Source organism: Durio zibethinus, chromosome 6 (assembly GCF_047325235.1).
Source record: "Durio zibethinus cultivar Kanyao isolate XHJ-2024 chromosome 6, ASM4732523v1, whole genome shotgun sequence".
Taxonomy (NCBI): domain Eukaryota; kingdom Viridiplantae; phylum Streptophyta; class Magnoliopsida; order Malvales; family Malvaceae; genus Durio; species Durio zibethinus.
The window spans coordinates 11,921,384-11,930,005 of record NC_143167.1 but is presented as its reverse complement, the minus strand read 5'-3'; the positions used below and the strand labels follow the sequence as shown (position 1 = coordinate 11,930,005).

Genomic DNA, 8,622 nt, shown 5'->3' with positions numbered 1-8,622 from the left:
TACTTGTCTGGTCATTCTGTTTGTTGTTTTATGGATTCTCGGTATGTATGAGCATTTGAAAATGTGCTTGTTTTGGGTGCATGTTCAACTGCTTGAGTGTGTCATGGATAAGCTGGCAGCAAAATCATCTTCCTCTTTATGAAGCAAGGCCTGTCTGAAGTGATTAATATGGTTTCAATATAAGACATACTGTATATATGCTGCATTTTCTTTTCAGCCATCTGCTTGGCACTGGTAGTATGTCAAGATTAAAGAAATCTAAAGGTTTTCAAGTTTATGTTGGACCGGTTCAGGACTTTCTTAAGACAGGAGCAGATGGATACCATTGTGTTGTTTTATGTTTCTCAAGTGTTTTATATATGTTTTAAATTTTAATCGTAGAGGGCATTCTGGCACTTATATTCTATTCGAGTTCAAATTTTAAAACAAAGTTGCCTTTTTTTTTTCGTTGTCTTGGAATTTTGGTTCAAAGCTGTTCATATTCCTCGGTAAATTGAAATAAACAAAGCAATTATTTAACTTGTTTGTCAGCCATTCATCCAGTTCATCGGTTCCTTTACATCTCTAGTAGTTTTACTGTGTCATCAAAATGAAGGTAAAAGCTGTTAATAGATCTAGTATTTTGTTTTTGGGTTCATATCTCATTCAATGGCAGTTGTATATTCAGTCAAAACATTCAGTGGCAAATGATAACATTTTAGGTTTTGTTGAGTTAAAACATGATATTATAATATGATATTAAAATGATATAAAAAAAATATAAAAACAGTATGAGATAATATTTTAATAAAAATCTAAATTTAATAAGAATATATATTTTATATTTTTATATTAATATAAATCGTGATATATAATTTTTATATAAAATATGATTTAAAAAAAAAAAAAAAAAATGATCTTAGTCACCCGGTCATGGGGTGGGTCGGGTGCAATGCTTCTTCCAATTTTCTGCCGATTGCTAGTGACCGTTGCTTGGAACTTGGTAATGGTAGAAAATTTTACCATTTGTTTACCTAGAGCAAAGGTATCGATTAGCGTCTTTAATTTATTCTAACAAAAGTTATTGAGTTTCGATGTGTATAAATTTAGTCATTTTAACAGATTTTATCAAAAGAAATATGAAAAATGATTTGATTATCAAATCAACTGTCATATCAATTATTATGTTCGCCTAATCTATTATGCTAAAAAATTGCTTTTTTTTTTTTTCAAAACAGTGGAGTTTAAAATTTTTTAAGAAAAATTACCTTCATTTTTTTTCCTTTCCTCTTCTCTTTGCCAAAAAAAAAAAAAAATGGAGGGTCTGAAACTGGGAATGGTGAATTTGTTGATCCCATTACATTAGGTGTAAATGGTTCAGTTTCCATATAACTTGATGACATAGGGGAGCATTTTATTTATAATTTTATAATTATCAAATGATAATAAAAATTTTATAAAAATTTATTATTTATAAATATAAATTTCATATAAAATTTTAATATATCATATATAATTTTGAATTTTTATTAATTAATTGCAGTACAATATCTATAAATGAGCATTTGGATAAGTTTACAGAACAAATGGGTCTTTTTAGATCAGAGATGTGAATAATTAATTGCCATATTAAATATCTAAAATTGTGTAGGTTTTGATGTACTTGCTAAAAAATTATTTTTTCATTTATGATTGGTTTTGACTGACGATGATCTTCGTTAATGGCTACCAAATTTACGACTTTTGTTTCATAAATCATACACACATTTATATGTTAAGTTAATATGTCATATTAAAGGTATGTGCAGTAGAAGATTGATCTTCTCGCTCAGATGATCATGTCTATGGCTCAATGCCACAAATAGATGAAATTAGTTTCAAGCATTTTATGTTATAGAAATGTGAGTGCTTAAGTTTAAAACGAAATGTCATCGATAACGAAAATAACAATGAGTTTTGAGATCGAAAGTGAATAAATGTACAATTCATTTTATTTCTCTTTGCATAATACTGTGTAGGTCCTGTTATTGTATTTGGAGAAAAAATAAAATTGTGGACTTATGTTAAATATTGAGTATATCTGAACCATCACCTCTTTGTTTTAAAATTATAATAAAGATATATGCTCCATGAAAAAAAAAAAGAATAATATCTTAGCAAGTGTTTCATATTACATGTGTATTATTTGATCAATAAGGGTAATAAAAATTTTAGTATGTGTTTCTTAAACTCGTGAGGTCAAAAAACCTAAATTTAGTACCCTTAGGACTCTTGATCATAGTTGTTAATTTGTTTTAGTATTAACAGTACCGATTGATACGCTTTAGTTATATCAAAATACAATTATTACTAAGGATAATTTTTTCGCATAAGATTTAATACCAGATTCGATTGTTTTTGTTAGTTTTGGTTGATTTCAGTAAACTTCAATGAATTAATTTGTTTCAGTTTGTACGTGAATGAAAAATATGTTTTTTAATTTTTAATTTATTTTTTATTATTTGATTATTTTAATCAAATAAAAATAAAATTAATTGATAAAATAACTCTTAAAAGTTAGTTTTTTTTTTTTTATTTTCTTATTGAAACTTGTTTTCTTTTATATATTATTTTTTCAAACCAAAGTTTATAAGTATTTCAATCTCTTTCAAGCAAGCAATTGTATTCATTTTTTAAAGTTTAACAATCATAAAGCAAATGATTTTTTTTTCATCTCTTTGTTTTTATCTTAATATTTTTAAGAAAAATACTTATTTAAATATCATATGATTAGATTAAGTATTTAAAAATATTATGAAAAATTTATGATATAATTTCTTATATTTTTAAACTTATTTATTTGATTTTCAAAAATATTGTATATTTATTTTATAAATTATTAATAGTATTATAATGTATAAATTCATATATATTTTATAAAATATATTTTTATTAAATTAAAAAACATAAAATAATATGTCAAAACAATTGGTAGTGATATATACCACATTTTAAAAAATTAAAACATTATTTTGTACAATATTAACAAAATGTTAAATATCTTAGAATGTCACTAACAATAGTAAATTATTTAATCTAATGGGACATATCCAACAAACAATTAAATTTTAAATGTATATATTTTAGATAAAAAACTTATTTTAGTATCACGTTGAATTGTCACTGATCGATCAATTATACTTTACATCATTAAACATAATTGTTAATGCAAAAATTTACTTGAAATGTGATTAAATAAATTTAAGATACTACATAGTCAGATATTTGTGTTGTTATACGTACTTAACATTTACACAATAAGAGATTATAAAATATATTGGTTGTAGGGCTTATTTATTTTTTGAACTTTACAAAGAGAAGAAATATTATTCTCATTTTATTATGTAATTAATTAAAATTATATCCTTTATATGTGAGTGAGAGATATTAAAATCGGGTTTCATGAAAAAAAGGATTACTGCCTTGGCGTAGTTAACTCTATTTGCATTTCGATCAAAAAAAAAAAAAACCTCCATATGTAAGGTTGGCAGCTCAACTCATTTTAATTGATTTCGATCCGACTTGATCTTATAGGATTTTTTTTTTTAAATCAGGTTTCGAATCAAGGTCGGGTTAGGTAATATTAAAAAAAAGTGAGGGTCGGGTCAGGATCGAGTTTTAGGCAAACTCGACTTGATTCGACTCGATCCGATATATAAATTTTTTTAAAAAATTATTTATTTAATAATTATTTATATATATATTTATTTAATTTTATATTTATATTAAAAATAATATTTTATATTTTAAAAAATAATATTTTATTAATTTTAAATCAGATCGAGATATAATTTATATAATATCAAGTCGGATTAAATTCGAATATAAAAAAAAAAATTTTCGAATTAGATTGAATTCGAATTTTATGAATATAAAATTAAATTAAGTTCAAAACAAATAAAAATTCGACTTGACTTATTATCATCCCTGTCCAAATGTAAAATTCTTTACATTAAAAAATAAGGTAAATTCCATGATGGTATGAGGTGCTTCACGTTGGATACAATCACTTCCTCATGGAAGCTCTAGTCAGTTTTACGGCCGAAAAGGAAAAGTCTTCACTTGGAAAAATTAGCAAGGCAGAAAAAATATCTATCTATACCATTAAAAGAGTACTTAAAAAGATCCACATTTAATTTTGTACAGATATTTTGTATTTGATAAAATCATGGTTTGTCCAAGTAAGTTTCAAGATTCAAGTTTTGTGTTTATTTAAAATTGATCTATTTTTTAAAATTTCAAATTCAATCTTTTGATTAATTTAGATTTTATTACGGATTAGAGTAAATATTGGTCTACAGATTTGCTTTGGGTAACGATATTCGATTTTTGACTATTAATTGGGCTTTAATGTGTTAATTGTGATTGGATTTTAAGCCTAAATGTGTTATTGGGTCTTAAGCCCATAAAAGAATGGCTCCCATCTCATTTTTTACATTGTTTTAATTTTTTAATTTTCTTTTATTTAAATAAAAATCTGGAAAACATAAAGATAAAATAAAAAAAAGGATAAATTTGAAGAATTAATAAAAAAAAACGTAAATTTTGGAGACTGGAGATCAGATTCAATCTTCTTTGAAAAATTTGGGAAGTAGAAAATCAAAGAATCGAAGTTTTAAAGTTTAAGAAATCTTGAGAACCATGAAATTAAAATAAATGATAGAAAAATTGGTGGAAATTTAAAGAATGAAATCAGAATATGAATATCCAATATTCTCCTTTAATGTTAATCCAGATTTTCTGGCATCAAAACCCTGGTACATGAAGCACAACACACAACCATCGAGGAACAATCACGAACAAGGGGAAATCACACAAAAATCACCAATAACAAGCAAACACAAACAGCAAATACAAAGAAAACAGATGCTATTTGCAAAAATTTTTTAAGTTTTGGTTTGGGGTTTGTCTTTAGGGATTTCTAGGTTTTTGAAAGTAATCTAGTAGGGGAAAATGCGAGACGAAGATTTTTTTTCGTTTTTCTTGGTATTTGAAAATGGCTAAGGTTGATTTTGGGTGTTTGCTGAACACATTCTGGGTTCTAGATTTAGGCTTGTTGGAGGAGATTTAGGGAAATCTAAGCTGGAAATTGGCTTGAGGAGGTCGACAGGGTTCGGAAGAAGTCCTTTTTGAGTTTTTTGATGACTTGTAAACGGCGGCCAGCGACGATTGGACGCGACGAAAGCGGTGAACTACCACCGAAATCTGGTTGTAGTCATCGAAATATGGAATCTTCAAAATTTTCGTTTGGTGTACTTGTTTGAAGGTGGAGAAGGGTTACAGATTTTGAACTAGAGAGAGAAACCTAAGGAAGTAAATAGAGGAGAAGCTTGGCAGGAGAACTTTTATACTAATGTTACAAAAGCGCCGTTTTTGGCTAAAGAAGAGGCAGCTAATAATTTGCAGCTAGAGTCACCTTTCATTTATCCTTTATAATATTATCATCTATTAAGTTAATACTGCGCATAATTTTTAAATTTTGAATTAAAATTTTATTTTAAAATTTAAAATTTAAAAAATTTTAATTGATTTCTCAATTATTTAAATCTGTGTCAAGTTAATTTTTTTTGTTTGCTAGACCATTTAAATTGACAATGAATTTTACATAATATAATACTTAATTTTTAAAATTTTTATTACGAAAAATATTTTAATCAACGTCTCCTCCGACTTCAATTTTTTTAACTAATACTTTCTTATTTTTCTTTTGATCTTTTAATTGTATTATAAAATAATTTGTGCTGCGTCGCATTTCTGAATTTTTAGATCTTAAAAATGGTTTGAATCTTAAGCAAGGATGATGGAACTCTTTTAATTTTATGGTTTAGGTCAATGATGTCAATTCTTAAGGTTTGTTTTTCAAAACATTTTTGTTTGTGTACTTGTGCAAGTTTGATAACCTTTTAAAGCTGTGTTGTACTCTTCTTTTGCTCCTTCATGTTGCTTAAGTGTTATATATAGCTTCTTTTAGCGGCGCATGTGCTTGCTTTGGAAAAATTAATGTTTGCATAATCTGTCTTTCTCGAGATTGACTTGCATTTTGTCTTAATGAGCTTCTAATAGCTTTCGGATGTTTACATCTTGCTTTACTTACTGTGCTTCATTGTTAGCTCATTGTCCTCTGCCTTCAATGCAGGTTGCATGCACAAGCCCTCACACTGGCTGCATTAGTTGGTGCTGCAGTGGTTGAATACTATGATCATAGGAACATACCCAAAGCTGATCCATATGCAAAGTTCCTTCCAGTTGATAGATACTCGCACAAGGAGTAGATGACTTGATATGACTCGGATAAATGTTTCTTAGGTCCATAGCTTACTCGGGTTAAATTTTTTTTTTTTTTTTTTTTTGGTTTGAAGGGCATTATTTTGCCCCTTCTCATCACATTCTTGTCAATTGCTTTGGTTATTTACATGTAACATAGCTATGGAGCTTGTAAGTGGATTGGGATCAAGTTTGTACCCGAATTTACAGAAATGAAGAGTGTTCTTTTCATCATCGATCATTTTTTGTTTGCCCTTAATAGATGGATGGTTACATTATCTGAATTTTGTGTAACGTTTTGTGTAAAATGAACATAGTTGAATGGCTTTAGTGAGGATTTGCAGCCTTCAGGCTGAGGATATAATAGCATGTCCTGCGTTGCTTGTGACTATGTGCCCCAATGGTTCAAAACTATCCTTTGCTTGGCGTATTCAACTTACTGCAAACGAATGCACCACTGCCGCACTAGATCATAAGCAGCACAAATAACTGCCTGGAACCCGAGCCTTTTTTTTTTTTTTTTTCTTCTTTTTCTTGGTTGCTGCCTTTCTCTTCAGTTTCAGCTTCAAAGCTTCTTCAACGGTTACTCTCTTTCCCTTTATTAATAAGATATGGTTAATTTCGTGTGTTTGTTTCCGAGAAAATGAAGGAGACTTTGATAGAATCTTCTACTGAAAGGAAAATCCATTTGTTGTTCATAAAGTTTACCTTTTTCTTTTTCATCAATGAAACAATATCTCGACTTTCATAGTTTTGATGTAATTAGTTCCTGCATTATCTCAGCTACCAAAAAGAGAAAGTTCAACGACAGGCTACTTAAATATTGTCATTGAATTGTGGATTTAATGCTTTCATTTAGGCTGGTTGAATGAGGATGCGTTTGGATATCGAGAAAATGAGGGAAAAGTGGGAAAATTTAGTTTCACTTTTTATGGTGACAGAACTTTAGTAAATTTGGTTGATTTTAATCTGTTTTTGTTATTTTCTGATTGCCACAGGATAAATTTAATGAGCCGAGGTAGTGCTGCTTCACCATCGATTGTTCAAAGCCAGTTGAGAACAAAATCATGGACATTGCCTCGCTGGAGAAGTTTCTATAGGAGAGAATCACCCGAAGCCAATCCTGAACATTGTGTTTCTTCAAGTACTTCTTAGTCAAGTACTTAAGATACCTGACAACCAAACAGAAAATTGAAGAAACCATCAAGTAAAACTAAACTCAAATGTTATAATCAAAACATGCTTCTTTCACCTTCAAAACAAACAAACAAAAACTAGATAGAAGGTCTCAGACATCCAAAGAAGGATTAAAGCAACAGAAGCTCCCAAGCCTGGCGAAGTTGAAAGCTCTCAGGCGGCCACTACGAATGTTTTGAGAAACAAGCCTTAAGAATTGTCATCATTGACCCAAACCATAAAATTAAAAGAGTTCCACCATCCTTGCTTAAGATTCAAACCCTTTTAAGATCTAAAAATTCAGAGATGCAGCGCAACGCATATTGTTTTATAATACAACTAAAAAATCAAAAGAGAAATGAAAAAAATATCGCTCAGAGAAGTTGGAGTTAGAGGAGACGTTGTTTAAAAAATTCCACTTGGTACAAGTTTGAAAGCTTATATGTCATAACAAGTAGAATTTATCGTTAATTTAGATGATCTAGCAGATGCAAGGACCACATTGATTCACATTTAGGCAATTGAGGGCTCAATTAAAACTTTTCAAAGTTTAGAGACCATAAGTGCTAGTAACTCTAATTTATTTGAAGTGGGTGAAGAGTTTATGACAAATTTGCACAAAAAAACTCTCTCACTTCATTTCACATGGATCTTAATCTTATTACTGTATTTGACATTTCAATGATATGCTCATACTCATATTTGGTGTTAAAATCTTTGAATTTCATAGTAGTTAATATACTAATTAATATATTAGTAAGTGACTTACCAATAGAGATAGAGTAAGACATATCTTCAACAAATTTCATAAATTCTTTAGTACTATCAATTTTAAGAATCATTGACGTAATGTTGTTTATTACTATCATCCACATGAATATTAAACTCAACCTATTTGAATTTTTTTCAAGCGTTATGAAAAAGATCTTTGCTCATTATTGCTATAATCAGTAAGTAACAACCTATCAATTGAGTGTGCCAAATCAAGATCCAGAGTACTTGATGATACTAGACCTAATCACAACATTAAGAAAAATAAAGTCCATTAAACTTTATAATAAATGGCACTTGCAAATGAAGAAAAACAAAACAGAAGCTACAAATACATAGAAAGCTCATTCATTAATGCTTTGAGTTGTAACTTAAACATATAATATAGATTCA

The 8,622-nt window shown here is 28.5% G+C and overlaps 1 non-coding gene across 1 annotated transcript; it reads right to left on the bottom strand.

Annotated features, from left to right (window-relative positions):
• Positions 1–7,566: 7,566 nt before the first annotated feature.
• LOC149518428 (small nucleolar RNA SNORD14) lies at positions 7,567–7,690 on the bottom strand. Its single transcript, XR_016343394.1, has one exon. It is a non-coding gene; the product is annotated as a small nucleolar RNA SNORD14 (small nucleolar RNA).
• Positions 7,691–8,622: the final 932 nt, after the last annotated feature.